This window comes from Lissotriton helveticus, chromosome 7, assembly GCF_964261635.1.
Source record: "Lissotriton helveticus chromosome 7, aLisHel1.1, whole genome shotgun sequence".
NCBI lineage: Eukaryota > Metazoa > Chordata > Amphibia > Caudata > Salamandridae > Lissotriton > Lissotriton helveticus.
Window position 1 is genome coordinate 1,837,039,749 of NC_136068.1, and position 18,142 is coordinate 1,837,057,890.

Genomic DNA, 18,142 nt, shown 5'->3' on the forward strand with positions numbered 1-18,142 from the left:
ATATGTGTGTCTGTGTGTGCGCGTGAGCCGTGAGTGGTGGGGGAGGGGGGTGCGTGCATACGTGCGGTGTGTGTGCCTGCCTGCCTGCCTGCCTGTGTGTGTGTGTATGCCTGGGGGGGAGGGGGAGATGTGTGTGCGCAAGCGTGACTTTGCCTGTCTGTGTACGCGCGCGATGGCCAGAAGCTGACTTGCGGTGAATGTTGAGAACAGGAGATGTGCACGGCTCCGGGCTGGGCGTGCGCGTGCACGCAGTGTAATCCAGCCAAGAGAAGCGCGTGGCAGTTTCTTGTCCTCCATTCCCCCGAGTCAGATAACTATAAGTCTCCAACCCTGGACGCATCCTTCGGATGCGAATTCCAGGGCGAGACCTAAAAAGGAAAGAATAGGGAAAAAGTAAAGTACATTTTTTTTTTAAAAAGTAGCTTTAAAAGTAACGAAAAGTTGAAAAAAACACAAAATATAGATCTAGAAAAAAAAGAGGGATAGACATAGAGTAGAAAAGATAAAAAAAAGTCCAAAGAAACAAAGGATTGCACAGATGAAAGGAGGATTAGAAAGCATGCACAGAACCATAGCAATGAATGAAAAACAAGATGGCCGCGCCCATTGAGGACCGCGTGGGTAAGTTTGCGCGATATTTCCCTTGCGAGCACGCGAAAACGCCCGCGAACACGTAATCGCGCGGTGCATACGACGCGAGCATGGAACTAGCGCCCGGAAACTGAAACACGTCACGCAAACAAGATGGCCGCGCCCGTACACGACCGCATGGGCAACCTCGGGGTCGGTGCACTGCAAGCGGTCCGCGAACAAGCAAAAAACCGCGCAAACAAGCAAAAAAAAAAATTCGCAAATTTGCACGAATTCCCGCATTGCAAGTTCCATTTCGCATGAATTCGCGCCCCGCGAATCTCGCAAAATGGCAGAAAAACGAATTTTGGAAAACTGAAAGCACTTAGAAGGTGCAAAAGTTCAAGCTAATTTGTAACCATTCCCTGTAGTGCTTCCTGAGGGGCCCCTCCAGAGTTCAGTTGCCTAATTGCAACTATTCTCTAACCCTGCTCTGACCCTCAAAGCAGGGTCAGAGAATAGTTACAATGGCACAATGCTCCTGTAAAAAAAAATAAACTGCAACAGGAAGCACTTACAGCTAAGGAAGCAGGTGCCAGACTTGAAGCTCAAATTCAGTGACACATTAACCAGCCCCAAATTAATTCATCTCAGTTGAGGCTGGGAAGGTGTGCTTTCCCCACCATAATCTACAGTGGTGAACAAGAGGGTGGTAGTGGTGAACCAGAGAGTGCTGTAATGACCCAGAGGGTGGCAGTGATGAACCAGAGGGGGACAGTGACGATCCAGAGGGTGGCACTGGTGAACCAGAGGGTGCTGTGATGAACCAGAAGGTGGCAGTGATGAACCAGAGGGGGACCGTGATGATCCAGAGGGTGGCAGTGGCAAACCAGAGGGTGGCAGTGATGAACCAGAGGGTGGCAGTGGTGAACCAATGGGTGCTGTGATGAACCAGAGGGTGGCAGTGGTGAGTGCTGAATCAGAGGGTGGCAGCAGGGGTGAACCAGAGGGTGCTGTAATGAACCAGCGGGTGGCAGTGGTGAGTGCTGAGCCTGAGGGTGGCAGGGGTGAACCAGAGGGTGTCAGTGGTGAACCATAGGGTGCTGTGATGAACCAGAGGGTGACAGTGATGACCAGAGGGTGGCATTGGTGAACCAGAGGGTGGCAGTGATGAACCAGAGGGTGGCACTGGTGAACCAAAGGGTGCTGTGATGAACCAGAGGATGGCAGTGATGAACCAGAGGGGGACAGTGATGATCCAGAGGGTGGCACTGGTGAACCAGAGGGTGCTGTGATGAACCATAGGGTGGCAGTGATGAACCAGAGGGGGACAGTGATGATCCAGAGGGTGGCAGTGGCAAACCAGAGGGTGGCAGTGATGAACCAGAGGGTGGCAGTGGTGAACCAGAGGGTGCTGTGATGAACCAGAGGGTGGCAGTGGTGAGTGCTGAATCAGAGGGTGGCAGCAGGGGTGAACCAGAGGGTGCTGTGATGAACCAGAGGGTGGCAGTGGTGAGTGCTGAACCTGGGGGTGGCAGGGGTGAACCTGAGGGTGTCAGTGGTGAACCAGAGGGTGCTGTGATGAACCAGAGGGTGGCAGTGGTGAACCAGAGGGTGGCAGTGGTGAACCAGAGGGTGGCAGTGATGAACCAGAGGGTGGCAGTGATGAACCAGAGGGTGGCAGGGGTGAACCAGAGCGTGCTGTGATGAACCAGAGGGTGGCAGTGATAAACCAGAGGGTGGCAGTGGCAAACCAGAGGGTGGCAGTGATGAACCAGAGGGTGGCACTGGTGGACCAGAGGGTGCTGTGATGAACCAGAGGGTGGCAGTGATGAACCAGAGGGGGACAGTGATGATCCAGAGGGTGGCACTGGTGAACCAGAGGGTGCTGTGATGAACCAGAGGGTGGCAGTGATGAACCAGAGGGGGGCAGTGATGATCCAGAGGGTGACAGTGGCAAACCAGAGGGTGGCAGTGATGAACCAGAGGGTGGCAGTGATGAACCAGAGGGGGACAATGATGATCCAGAGGGTGGCAGTGGCAAACCAGAGGGTGGCAGTGATGAACCAGAAGTTACAGGGTGAACCAGAGGGTGCTGTGATGATCCAGAGGGTGGCATTGGTGAGTGCTGAACCTGAGGGTGGCAGGGGTGAACCAGAGGGTGTCAGTGGTGAACCAGAGGGTGGCAGTGGCGAACCAGAGGGTGGCAGTGATGAACCAGAGGGTGGCACTGGTGTTGGTACATGGCCCGGCACACCTTCTCCCACCGCTTCCGACGCTCCCGGAGTCCGTACCCGCCAGCGATCCTGCTGCCTGCCGCGATGGTCTTGGGGAGGCGGCGCTGGACATAAAAAACCAGTACGGCCACCTCCTCCGCGCTAAAGATCTCCCGGACTGTGACGTTCTCCCCCCGCAATTGCCCGCATGGGAGCCGGGTACGGGGTGCGGGACCCCTCCCCTTCTCCTTCCCGGCTCCCTTTGCCATGGTCCTGTACAGCAGAAAAAAGAAAAAAAAGGAAAGAATAGGGAAAAAGTAAAGTACATTTTTAAAAAAAAAGTAGCTTTAAAAGTAACGAAAAGTTGTAAAAAACACAAAATATAGATCTAGAAAAAAAGAGGGATAGATATAGAGTAGAAAAGATTAAAAAAGTCCAATGAAACAAAGGATTGCACAGATGAAAGGAGGATTAGAACGCATGCTCAGAACCATAGCAATGAATGAAAAACAAGATGGCCGTGCCCATTGAGGACGTCGTGGGTACGTTCGCACGTTATTTCCCTTGCGAGCACGCGAAAACGCCTGCGAACACGTAATCGCGCGCTGCATACGACGCGAGCATGGAACTAGCGCCCAGAAACTGAAACACGTCACGCAAACAAGATGGCCACGCCCATACACGACTGCATGGGCAACCTCGGGGTCGCTGCGCTGCAAGCGGTCCGCGAACAAGCAAAAAACTGCGCGAACACGCAAAAAAAAGAAATCCGCAAATTTGCATGAATTCTCGGATTGCAAGTTCCATTTCGCACGAATTCGCGCCCTACGAATCTCGCAAAATGGCAGAAAAACGAATTTTGGAAAACTGAAAGCACTTAGAAGGTGCAAAAGTTCAAGATCATTTGTAACCATTCCCTGTAGTGCTTCCTGAGGGGCCCCTCCAGAGTTCAGTTGCCTACTTGCAACTATTCTCTGACCCTGCTCTGACCCTCAAAGCAGGGTCAGAGAATAGTTACAATGGCACAATGCTCCTGTAAATACAATTTAACTGCAACAGGAAGCACTTAGGGCTAAGGAAGCAGGTGCCAGACTTGAAGCTCAAATTCAGTGACACATTAACCAGCCCCAAATTAATTCATCTCAGTTGAGGCTGGGAAGGTGTGCTTTCCCCCACCATAATCTACAGTGGTGAACAAGAGGGTGGTAGTGGTGAACCAGAGAGTGCTGTGATGAACCAGAGGGTGGCAGTGATGAACCAGAGGGGGACAGTGATGATCCAGAGGGTGGCACTGGTGAACCAGAGGGTGCTGTGATGAACCAGAAGGTGGCAGTGATGAATCAGAGGGGGACCGTGATGATCCAGAGGGTGGCAGTGGCAAACCAGAGGGTGGCAGTGATGAACCAGAGGGTTGCAGTGGTGAACCAGAGGGTGCTGTGATGAACCAGAGGGTGGCAGTGGTGAGTGCTGAATCAGAGGGTGGCAGCAGGGGTGAACCAGAGGGTGCTGTGATGAACCAGCGGGTGGCAGTGGTGAGTGCTGAGCCTGAGGGTGGCAGGGGTGAACCAGAGGGTGTCAGTGGTGAACCATAGGGTGCTGTGATAAACCAGAGGGTGACAGTGATGACCAGAGGGTGGCAGTGGTGAACCAGAGGGTGGCAGTGATGAACCAGGGGGTGGCACTGGTGAACCAAAGGGTGCTGTGATGAACCAGAGGGTGGCAGTGATGAACCAGAGGGGGACAGTGATGATCCAGAGGGTGGCAGTGGCAAACCAGAGGGTGGCAGTGATGAACCAGAGGGTGGCAGTGGTGAACCAGAGGGTGCTGTGATGAGCCAGAGGGTGGGAGTGGTGAGTGCTGAATCAGAGAGTGGCAGCAAGGGTGAACCAGAGGGTGCTGTGATGAACCAGAGGGTGGCAGTGGTGAGTGCTGAACCTGAGGGTGGCAGAGGTGAACCTGAGGGTGTCAGTGGTAAACCAGAGGGTGCTGTGAAGAACCAGAGGGTGGCAGTGGTGAACCAGAGGGTGGCAGTGGTGAACCAGAGGGTGGCAGTGATGAACCAGAGGGTGGCAGTGATGAACCAGAGGGTGGCAGGGGTGAACCAGAGCGTGCTGTGATGAACCAGAGGGTGGCAGTGATGAACCAGAGGGTGGCAGTGGCAAACCAGAGGGTGGCAGTGATGAACCAGTGGGTGGCACTGGTGAACCAGAGGGTGCTGTGATGAACCAGAGGGGGGCAGTGATGATCCAGAGGGTGGCACTGGTGAACCAGAGGGTGCTGTGATGAACCAGAGGGTAGCAGTGATGAACCAGAGGGGGGCAGTGTAGATCTAGAGGGTGACAGTGGCAAACCAGAGGGTGGCAGTGATAAACCAGAGGGTGGCAGTGATGAACCAGAGGGGGACAATTATGATCCAGAGGGTGGCAGTGGCAAACCAGAGGGTGGCAGTGATGAACCAGAGGGTGACAGTGGTGAACCAGAGGGCGCTGTGATGAACCAGGGGGTGGCAGTGGTGAGTGCTGAAGAAGAGGGTGGCAGCAGGGGTGAACCAGAGGGTGCTGTGATGAACCAGAGGGTGGCAGTGGTGAGTGCTGAACCTGAGGGTGGCAGGGGTGAACCAGAGGGTGTCAGTGGTGAACCAGAGGGTGCTGTGATGAACCAGAGGGTTACAGTGATGAACCAGAGGGTGGCAGTGGGGAACCAGAGGGTGGCAGTGATGAACCAGAGGGTGGCACTGGTGTTGGTACATGGCCCGGCACACCTTCTCCCACCGCTTCCGACGCTCCCGGAGTCCGTACCCGCCAGCGATCCTGCTGTCTGCCGCGATGGTCTTGGTGAGGCGGCGCTGGACATAAAAAACCAGTGCGGCCACCTCCTCCGCGGTAAAGATCTCCCGGACTGTGACGTTCTCCCCCCGCAATTGCCCGCATGGGAGCCGGGTACGGGGTGCGGGACCCTTCCCCTTCTCCTTCCCGGCTCCCTTTGCCATGGTTCTGTACAGCAGAAAAAAAGGAAAGAATAGGGAAAAAGTAAAGTACATTTAAAAAAAAAAAGTAGCTTTAAAAGTAACGAAAAGTTGTAAAAAACACAAAATATAGATCTAGAAAAAAAGAGGGATAGATATAGAGTAGAAAAGATAAAAAAAAGTCCAAAGAAACAAAGGATTGCACAGATGAAAGGAGGATTAGAAAGCATGCACAGAACCATAGCAATGAATGAAAAACAAGATGGCCGCGCCCATTGAGTACCTCGTGGGTACGTTCGCGCGATATTTCCCTTGCGAGCACGCGAAAACGCCCGCGAACACATAATCGCGCGCTGCATACGACGCGAGCATGGAACTAGCGCCCAGAAACTGAAACACGTCACGCAAACAAGATGGCCGCACCCATACACGACTGCATGGGCAACCTCGGGGTCGCTGCGCTGCAAGCGGTCCGCGAACAAGCAAAAAACGGCGCGAACACGCAAAAAAAAGAAATCCGCAAATTTGCACGAATTCTCGGATTGCAAGTTCCATTTCGCACGAATTCGCGCCCCACGAATCTCGCAAAATGGCAGAAAAACGAATTTTGGAAAACTGAAAGCACTTAGAAGGTGCAAAAGTTCAAGATAATTTGTAACCATTCCCTGTAGTGCTTCCTGAGGGGCCCCTCCAGAGTTCAGTTGCCTACTTGCAACTATTCTCTGACCCTGCTCTGACCCTCAAAGCAGGGTCAGAGAATAGTTACAATGGCACAATGCTCCTGTAAAAAAATATAAACTGCAACAGGAAGCACTTACAGCTAAGGAAGCAGGTACCAGACTTGAAGCTCAAATTCAGTGACACATTAACCAGCCCCAAATTAATTCATCTCAGTTGAGGCTGGGAAGGTGTGCTTTCCCCACCATAATCTACAGTGGTGAACAAGAGGGTGGTAGTGGTGAACCAGAGAGTGCTGTGATGAACCAGAGGGTGGCAGTGATGAACCAGAGGGGGACAGTGATGATCCAGAGGGTGGCACTGGTGAACCAGAGGGTGCTGTGATGAACCAGAAGGTGGCAGTGATGAACCAGAGGGGGACCGTAATGATCCAGAGGGTGGCAATGGCAAACCAGAGGGTGGCAGTGATGAACCAGAGGGTGGCAGTGGTGAACCAGAGGGTGCTGTGATGAACCAGAGGGTGGCAGTGGTGAGTGCTGAATCAGAGGGTGGCAGCAGGGGTGAACCAGAGGGTGCTGTGATGAACCAGCGGGTGGCAGTGGTGAGTGCTGAGCCTGAGGGTGGCAGGGGTGAACCAGAGGGTGTCAGTGGTGAACCATAGGGTGCTGTGATGAACCAGAGGGTGACAGTGATGACCAGAGGTTGGCAGTGGTGAACCAGAGGGTGGCAGTGATGAACCAGAGGGTGGCACTGGTGAACCAAAGGGTGCTGTGATGAACCAGAGGATGGCAGTGATGAACCAGAGGGGGACAGTGATGATCCAGAGGGTGGCACTGGTGAACCAGAGGGTGCTGTGATGAACCAGAGGGTGGCAGTGATGAACCAGAGGGGGACAGTGATGATCCAGAGGGTGGCAGTGGCAAACCAGAGGGTGGCAGTGATGAACCAGAGGGTGGCAGTGGTGAACCAGAGGGTGCTGTGATGAACCAGAGGGTGGCAGTGGTGAGTGCTGAATCAGAGGGTGGCAGCAGGGGTGAACCAGAGGGTGCTGTGATTAACCAGAGGGTGGCAGTGGTGAGTGCTGAACCTGGGGGTGGCAGGGGTGAACCTGAGGGTGTCAGTGGTGAACCAGAGGGTGCTGTGATGAACCAGAGGGTGGCAGTGGTGAACCAGAGGGTGGCAGTGGTGAACCAGAGGGTGGCAGTGATGAACCAGAGGGTGGCAGTGATGAACCAGAGGGTGGCAGGGGTGAACCAGAGCGTGCTGTGATGAACCAGAGGGTGGCAGTGATAAACCAGAGGGTGGCAGTGGCAAACCAGAGGGTGGCAGTGATGAACCAGAGGGTGGCACTGGTGCACCAGAGGGTGCTGTGATGAACCAGTGGGTGGCAGTGATGAACCAGAGGGGGACAGTGATGATCCAGAGGGTGGCACTGGTGAACCAGAGGGTGCTGTGATGAACCAGAGGGTGGCAGTGATGAACCAGAGGGGGGCAGTGATGATCCAGAGGGTGGCAGTGGCAAACCAGAGGGTGGCAGTGATGAACCAGAGGGTGGCACTGGTGAACCAGAGGGTGCTGTGATGAACCAGAGGGTGGCAGTGATGAACCAGAGGGGGACAGTGATGATCCAGAGGGTGGCAGTGATGAACTAGAGGTGGGCAGTGATGATCCAGAGGGTGACAGTGGCAAACCAGAGGGTGGCAGTGATGAACCAGAGGGTGGCAGTGATGAACCAGAGGGGGACAATGATGATCCAGAGGGTGGCAGTGGCAAACCAGAGGGTGGCAGTGATGAACCAGAAGTTACAGGGTGAACCAGAGGGTGCTGTGATGAACCAGAGGGTGGCAGTGGTGAGTGCTGAACCTGAGGGTGGCAGGGGTGAACCAGAGGGTGTCAGTGGTGAACCAGAGGGTGCTGTGATGAACCAGAGGGTGGCAGTGATGAACCAGAGGGTGGCAGTGGCGAACCAGAGGGTGGCAGTGATGAACCAGAGGGTGGCACTGTGGTAAATAAATAATTAATTACCGGTACTATTTTTGAATACAGTGAATAAAACAGATAGCTCAATAAATAAGAGACAGGATTCGAGGTATCTTGAGTCTACAGGCTTTAATCAGGCATAAGGGAAGGGACAAGAACGGGATAGCCTGCACGGAAATAGACTGATGGCAGCTGCAATGCTTCATCGACATTGCAGCATATTTATAGTATAATACATTTCATTACATTACATACAATAGGCGTAGCAGTAGGCGTAACTCGTAGCAGTCGCGAAAGATAAGGACAAAATGGGAGTAACAAGAAGGCGTGCACAGGGCGTATACATAGACATGTGATGTAAACGTAACAGAAATGTCATACACGGGGCGGAAACATGGAGGGGGCTACCTAAGCAGCTGGGACCTTTAACCTAGTGGTGCGCGCAAACGGGCAATGATGTGTTACCAGGAGGAACTGGGGGCTATGACTTCTGCGCTAGAAGAGGAGACTAAAGTCTGTAGTGTCAGAGCGACATGTACCTATGGCATATCTAGTATCTGGTGTTTGGAGTACATGTTGATAGAATCCAAAAGTTATCAGGGCAAAGGCTACTAGACACTAAGACTGGTGCATGCATAATTCTACATGTATTGCGTGTGTTAGGAATATTCTATGAATATTAATGCAGTATTTCTCTTACATGGAGACAGGAAGGCTAGACCATGGCTGAAACTATTGATGCGATTCAGTAGCTTAGGAATGCAGAGAAGGAGGGCTGGACTGATAACTAGAAGCATAACATACTCTTGGCAGACTGGGAGGCAGAGCCAGGCCGGGCCGGGCACTGTGAGGCAGGAAGTAAGTGAAGGGTCAGGGATGCAGGTGGGGGCTGCATTGCTCCTCTGAGAGGGTTCAGCAGACTGGAGCTGAATCTGGTGTCCGGGCCCTTTTGAGGCCTAGAAACGGGGACAATTCAATGAATTAACGTGCACACTGTAAAATGTGGCAACATAGGCCTAATACTCGTTGCTTTCACGAGAACTGGAAACTGGCATACTAGAGATGGACACAACTGTAATTGCGTCTTTAATCGATCATAGGGGGATACATGCATATCGATCATGCACATATAGCATAATATGGGGAACACGTAGGCACATATAACATGGCAAAATTTACTTTTCCACATTCCCTCCTTGTGCCCTACGTTTCCATCAGGAAACATCAATATTCATGATACCATCTATCTGTTCATATAGCATCATTTGCTCGTCTCGAATTGTCTTGGAACGGGACTTAGGACTAGGAATACAAGAGGTAGCACACATGCCGCAAATCGCAGGGCCACATTGTATACAGAGGCAGCAACTGAATACGATCATTACTGCAATACCCAGGAATGACAATACTTTCCATCCCCAGGCAGATATGATACTCCAGAGCCAACCGGACCATGTCCAGGTGCCTGGATTCTGGTGTAACTGATGGGCAATTTTATGAAGTCTGGTTATAGCTGAATAAACAGACGGCGCGTTATTAGGAATGAAAATGCAGCAACTAGATCCGATGACTCTACATGCTCCTCCTCTATCGGCCAGTATGACGTCAAGAACGAGACGATTTTGGAGCACAACAAAACGCATAGCAGATTGTTCTTCAGTTAAATTACCTAGAGCAGAAGTAGTCTCATTCACTACTGCTTCAAGGGTTCTGGTTAACCTACGTATTAGTTTACTATTCTGGACAGGGCCTATAAAGAAAAAGAAACCTTTATTGAAGTCTTGGTATTGTTCTAGAGCAGTTTCAGTTTGATCGGCAATTGGGGACTCGATCTCCCTTCTAGGTCTGACGTGTACTAGATGTGTGTTTCTGTGATAATCGGATGGGGCTACAAAAACTGGTGGCAGTAGGAAGGCAATGTAACATGTTCCATCCCAATCGAGGGGCAGACGAACATATGCGGTCTGACCACAAATAAAATAAGAATGACGTGAGGCTTTGAAAATAGATTTCCCACTGTCACTATACTCGACAGTAGTAGTACAATCACTATGTCCTACATGTGCGGAACCATTCTTTCTGACACATAATTCGCCTTTGACTGGTAGTACTGAAATAGCAGGCAAATCTGGAGTAGTCTCGGACTGAACATTCAGGACCATGAAATTCGAAGAATAATTACCTAAATCATATACTTCATTTTCTAGATCTAACCCTATTCTATGGGAAAGACCTTGCTTGTCTGGGAAACATGTTCGATTCAGAAGAGACATATCAGTTGAGGATGACGTTAACGTGGACCATGCTCCACACGAACCATTATGTGAAAATGGATAAGGAAAAAGAGGCAGAACTCCCTTCGGTGTCTGAAAAGGGGGGAGTCGACCACACACCCAACAATTAGTGGCATTGCTGGTCTGGTGTGAATAGTGCAACATTCGGATGAATGTGTTATTACGCATAGCAAGACGATAGGATAGCTCGTGAGGAGGCAGATCACTAAAAGTGTGCTCTACTGTAGCATTAGAAAACATATATACATGTGAAATTGGAAAACATAAATGTAAAGCATAACTTGTGCAGGTAATCATAAGACTCAAAAATAACAAGAAGAATAGAACGATAATACATCTTTTAGAGTTTTGACTAACTCTCTCACTGTGTGGGTCTGTCTCATACATGTCAGGAACCTGTCTAACCGTTTCACCCGAGAGGGACTTAGACAATTAAACTGGCTGACTTATTTTACTAGACCGTAGCTTTGCTTTATACTCCTGCTGCGGAGTTTTCTCTAACAGGGGAAGTTTGAATTCAGAGTCTGTTTTTGGGCAGTCCTTAGGAATAAGGCAGTCTTTAATTAATGTCTTTTGTCGTAATCCATGGAACTTCTTGATATGACTGGTGTGGACCCATCCCTTCCGGCCTTCTAGCTTGACTGCGGTCCTTGTTGTCAACAACACCATTTGAGGCTCCTTCCAACGGGGCTCCAGCGGACTTGAACGATCAAAATTTCGCACCAGGACATATTCTCCCGGAACGACTTCATGCGGTTTCACCTCAGTGTTGTCTGGAAATGCAGCGGCAACCTGTGAACGACAAGAGTGTAGGGCAGACATCAAGGAAGCTAGGTAATTTGTCAGCATATTACTGGAAATATCTGTAATACTACGGGGTCTAGGTGTACCCCACATGTTTGGAGGACGGCCGAATACGACCTCGTAAGGGGACAGGCCTGATCTGGAATGTGCAACCATTCTCATGTAGAATAGAGCGACTGGTAGGGCAACTAACCAATCTACACCTTTTTCTCTACATACTTTAGCAATGCGGATTTTCAAAGTCTGATTATGTCTCTCTACGAGACCGGCTGCTTCAGGATGGCGCACACAATGGAACTTCCACTGGTACCCTAACAGAAGGGAAACATGTTTCATAAGCTCGGATGAGAATGGCTGGCCGTTATCTGAATACACGACCCTAGGTAATCCATAGCGGGGAAAGAACTCACGAACCAACTGCCTAGCAGTGGTCGCAGCTGTGTAATCTGGAACTGGATATGCTTCTGTCCACCTGGACAAAGCGCATACAACTACGAGGACATACTTGAAACCTCGACATCGCTCCATCTGAATATAATCCATCTGGAGGACTTCAAAAGGGTGGTCAGGAGGTTGGAATCCACCTTGTTCCACCGGGACACTTTTGCCTGGATTGAACTGACAACATATCATACAGGTACGTACTTTCTGCTTGGCTGCTGCTCGTAAATGCTTGTTGAACCAAAGGTTCTGGATACTGTCTAACATAGCTTTTTCTCCTAGATGTGCTGGACTATGTGCGGTATTAATAATGACTTGAACCATAGAGTCGGGGAGAAACCATGTGGCTTTTCCCTTCGTCAACCATCCTTGATCTGTCTGGACCCCTCCTTGTTCGGACCATTTCTTGATTTCTTCGGGAGTAGCATGTAACTGTATGTCTATGACATCTTGTGTAGGGTCCTTAACTGTCATACAAGTAGTCTGATCTGGAGTGAGTGTCTGTGTCGTGTTAACTGGAATGTCTGGAGTCTGAGCTGTGAGCTTGGCTGTTCGGTCTGCTAGATCGTTACCTTGGGAAATGATGTCAGTGACTTTCGTATGTGCCTTGCACTTCATGATAGCAATAGCTGTCGGTAAATGTATTGCATCTAACAGAGCTTGAATGAGAAGACCATGCTGGATCTTGGTTCCATGAGAAGTCATGAAACCTCTCTCCTGCCAGAGCACTCCAAAGTCGTGTACGACTCCGAATGCATAACGTGAATCTGTGTATATGTTTACTTTCTGGTTCTTGGCACGTATGCAGGCTTGGGTCAGAGCGACTAGCTCTGCTGCTTGAGCAGACAGGGTGTCAATACGATGTGTTTCTATAACTTCGATTTCAGTAGTCACTGCATACGCGGCAACTAGTTCTCCTGTACTTGTTCTCATACATGAACCATCCACATAAAGTGTCAGGTCGGGATCAGGTAATGCAATATCTGTCAGATCTTGTCTTGGCTTTGTCATAGTGTTAACAACTTCCACACAGTCATGTGTGGCAGAATTTGAAGTAGCTGACGGTAACAGTGTAGCTGGATTTAGAATGTTGCAGCGTCTGATTTCTATGTGTGGCTGAAACAGTGTCAGTTCATAACCTGTTAAACGTGCAATTGTCAAGTGCTGAGTCTGGGTTCGGTTTAAAAGAACTTCCACAGAGTGTGGAACTTGTACTGTCAGGGAATGTCCTAACACTATGGAATCACTTTGTCTGATAGCTAGAGCTGTGGCTGCAACTGACTTGAGGCACGCAGGCAGAGCCTGGGCCACTGGATCTAATGTGCTCGAAAAATAAGCACAGGGCTTGTATTGTCCTGCTTGATCTTGTGTAAGAACAGATAATGCAGTACCATTACGTTCTGTGACAAAAAGTGTAAAAGGCTTACTGTAGTTTGGTGTTGCTAGAACTGGTGCTTGGCATAAGGCTTTCTTTAACTCATTAAAAACAAGTGTATGTTCCTGCGTCCAAGGGAGGACAGTCGATACGGCTGCCTCCTGTGTCGTTAACTGTATCAGTGGCTTGGCTAGAAATGCATACTGAGGAATCCATTGTCTGCAGTAAGAAGTGAGGCCGATAAAAGCTCGTACCTCCTTCTGTGTCTTGGGCTGTGGAAGACTCGCTATTAACTGGATACGGTCAGGTGTCAACTGCCTACCCCACTTGGACAGTAAGTGTCCCAAGTATACCACTTGCTGGACACAGAATTGTAATTTGGAAGGGGACACCTTGTGCCCCATCTCGGCCAGAAAATACAGAACTGTAAGTGACGCACGCTCGCAGTCACGTTCAGAACGGGCTGTGATCAGTAGATCATCGACATACTGGAGCAGGGCAGTGTCAGTTGGCATGTGAATATTGTCTAGTTGTCTCTTAAGTGCTTGACTGTAAATGCTAGGACTTTCTGTAAAACCTTGAGGAGCTCGTGTGAATTTATAGCTTCTTCCATTTAAACAGAAACCGAAAAGGTACTGGCTGTCTGGATGAATGGGGACACTGAAAAATGCGTTCTTGAGATCGATAACTGTGAAGAATGTAGCTTCAGAATCAATAGCTGTCAAAAGTGATGAAATATCTGGGACTACTGGATACTGAGGTATGATACATTTATTGAGTTCTCGAAGGTCAATCACTAATCGATATACCGGAGGTGCATTTGGATCAGTACGTTTCAGGACTGGAATGATAGGAGAATTACATACATTGGAGTCAGTTTCTACAACCACTCCTTGAGCAATAAGCTCGTCAATAATTTTGGATAAGGCTGCTACAGCCTCAGGTGGCAATTTGTACTGTCTGATTCGTGGCAAAACTACACCTTGCTTTAGAGTCACACGATGGGGTGTGATATGCATACAACCTACATCAGTTGGACCTTGCGCCCATAAATGCTGTGGTACATTCAATAATCTTGGATCAAAATCACGTAATACATAATGACCTTTGAAGTCTCTCAAAAACAAGCGGACCCCCTCTGGGGAACAACAAATTACTGCTCCTAATTCTTTCAATGTCTTAATGCCTAACAAATTTTCTGGACAAGATTTCGTGAGTAACAAATCAGTAGTTCGGGACAATGGACCTACTTCTAGAGTAACTGGTTTCGATATTTCATTAACAATCGGCTTTCCTGAAAATCCAAGGGAAACATTTTTAGAGCCTGAGAGCGGAGCCCCTGGAACCTCGTCATGACTGATGGTAGTCCTACTTGCCCCTGTATCAATCAGAAACTTTCTGTCTTTCCCTAATACTTGACTGTGTACATAGGGACCCTCTTGATCTACAGGTATCTCGATGAGAGGCAAGCCTACCTCCCTTTCTAGGCTGTTTCATGAATACGGCTGATAATCTGGATATTCTGTCTGGGCATACTGGTACATGTGCTGTGTAACATGCTGTGTTGCAGCGATAGGCTGCGGTGCTGGAACTGTCTGTTGTGCATTCTGTGGTGACTGAGAAGTCTGTGGAACTTGTTCTTGTCTAGGCGGACGTGGTCTTTCTTTCGTTTTACCAGTAGCTATGTTGTGTTTCAGAACTGCACATTCGTTTATAAAATGACCTGGCTGTTTACAGTAATTGCAGGTCCCTTTAACGGGAGCTGTAGGATGACTGGCTTGATTCGGACCCCTCTTCTGACTGTCTTGTGGAACAGATTGTGCAACTAATACTTTCATTTTCGTGTCTTTCATACGTCTCCTTTCGTGTTCTTGCTCTTCCCTGATTCTGTTCTGGTGATACTGGAGCATTTGTAACATCTGTGAAGGAGTATTAGCTTGCCAGGTACTTTCGACTTTCAATACTCTATTTTTAACTTGCGGACTTGAATTCTCGACTAGTTTGGTAACAAAAAGATGAGGGTACGATTCACTACTTGTTTTCAGACCACTGTTAATAATAAAACATTTTTCAAATCTAGAATAAAAATCACTAGTGTCTTCGTCTTGTTTCTGTTTACAAGCTGAGATGGCATCCCAATCTTCCTTTTTCGTGGCTAGTAATCTTGGCAAAACTTGTATCAATAACTCGGGCAAATCTTTACATTTCTCCCCAAGACCGGTACCTGGTACTCGTAAACCATCTTCAGCTTCTAGAGCTGTCCAATCTATCTTTTTCTCTCCCACCTCCCATTCTTTTTCCTTGAGTTTTTCATATATGCCCGCAGGCAACAGAACCTTTAACATTTTAATGATATCAGGATACGTATATTCTCCCATACGGAGCATGTCTTTTAATTCTCGATGGAACCCTGCTGGATCTTTGTCGTGACAGAAGATTAACTTTTTCATCTCTAAGAGTTCCATTTTTGTGATGGGGTGTAAACAAATACTCGTTCTAGGTCTCCACCCGTTCCTCTAACTGGGTGTACTTCTCGTAAAGGATTCTGTCTATCTATGTAAAATGATTTACTTTCTGGAGGTGAGACATGAACAAAATGTGGATTTAAAAACGTTCGATAATTGTGGCGCTGTTCTAGAATGATACTAATTAAATCAGTACCTAGACCTCTCCATCTATACTGGAGTAACTCGTTCAAAACATCATGTAGTGGACCTGGATCAGAATGCTGTCCCTCATACAGTGTAATGAGGTGCTGGATCATATACATACCCACCAGTCGCTGCTCGGCTGGAGGCAGTTTCAGAAACATTTGTGCCACTATTTCGTCTGGAAAAGTGGTAGAATCAGTAGTCCACCGGACTGCTGATCGGACTAGTTCTTGTTCATGCATTGTACTAAGTTCACTATAACCTATTCGTGATTTCAGAATGTGATCGGTAACTTGGAATACTTGCTCAAGAGAACCCTGTTCTGGTGCTGGAGGAGGGAAAACTTTCTTGTGATCTAGGCGTGAATGTCGATCGGAAAGTCTAGTTCTACCTACATATGCTATTCTGGAGGGATTCTCGTCGTCTACCTCTTCGTTATCAGAGTCGTCTTCTTTCTCGGTTACTTGTGCTGCTTCTCGTTTCTCGTGTAACTTTATTATTTCCCTACGGATTTTCTTGTACATACGCTCTATACAGTTCTGTGTCTTGTGTCTTCCCTCGGTTATATGGTCACTCCACTTGGTCAGGACTTTCATTTCTTCTGGATCTTTATCCGGATAATCTTGTTCTCTTATTAAACAATTAATTAGAAACTTTAAAAGCATGAGCTGAATCTCGACTTTTCTTTGAATCATGGCGTCGCGAACACTTTCTGGATCCACTCCTGTACGGATAAAACGATATATTCTGTCTAGATATTCCCTCATATTGGGCAGGGTGTCCAAATATTCGGTCACCCGTCTTAAACGCAATGAATATATGACCATATTACCATCGCCTGAAACTGGATCATAACGACATTCGGTAAGTGCTCGCTTGATATCTGTAAATGTTTGAATTTTTGGCGTACGCTGTAAAGCTCGTTCATGTAGCTCAAGTAGCGTCATACGTCTGTGTTGAGGCGGGGTTCCAGGAGGGCTTCCCCCCGCGGCTCCTAAACTAGAATCGTCGGTGTGTACTGTACGTGCTGGGAGAGTGACTGATGTAGCGGGTACATGTACTGTAGGCTGGACCGGGGGTGCTGTAACAGGTGCCCCGGTGGCTGGAGGAACCGGAATTACATTATTTACGGGAGCAGGCGGAACAGGATTTGCATATTCTGGGACTGTATCATCCAAATAGGACGAGAGAAAAATATCAGCTGCGGTCGGTTTGTGACGTAGCTTAATCGGAACTAATGGCGGCGGGAAATTACATGGTGCTTCCGGGGTTGCTTTTGGCAAGCCCTCGGCAAGGAGAGGATACATACCCTTAATAAGGGCACTTCTCTGTCTGTCTGACTGTTATGCTTTAACTCGTTCACCTACTTCGATTAGTTCCCTTTCTTGGGCTCTTTCTGAAGATTCCCTACTTAATTCTGTTTTTCTGATCTCTTTTTCGTTTTTTTTTTATGAGATTCTTTGCGCCATAACTCGATGGCATCTTTCTGGGACTGTCTGGCTTTCTTTTTCCATAATGCTTCGTCTACTCGCATGATGCACTCGGCATCCCATGTACCTGATACGGGCCATCTATATTTCTCTTCTAACTCCTTGGTATAGTCCACCCATAAGTCTAGATATAATATGGCACTTAAGCCATGCTTATGATACATAAAATGACCTGGACTGTCCCTAGGCGGGACAGGAACTGCTTCCTCGAGCAACCCTTTTCTGGTTTTTAACTGACGTAACTTGGAGAATAGAGGCATTGTCTAGGCTGGAATCCGAACACAATACAATACACGATAAACACAATAATGACTGGAAAAACAGATCACTCATACCACGACATTGAAAACACATTGAATAACATTTAGAATAACAGTTCGGACAGAATATTACCTGGTATACTGAGAACAGAACACATGAATTTCTCGAGAACGAAACTTACTAGAATGACTAGATGCACTGCTAAACAGTACGAAACATACCGGTCCCATAAAGAGACACGTCAGGACCCGCATCCACCTAGGTGAACACTTCGGACTGGATCTGCGTACCCAAACCCACGGACCAGAGACAAATTAATTGACCCTGTCTAGATACTACCCCAGCAACGGTACTCACCGGGCAGCAAGAACGGAAGGCCTCGGACTGAACTGGACTGCTACGACGACGGACTACGAA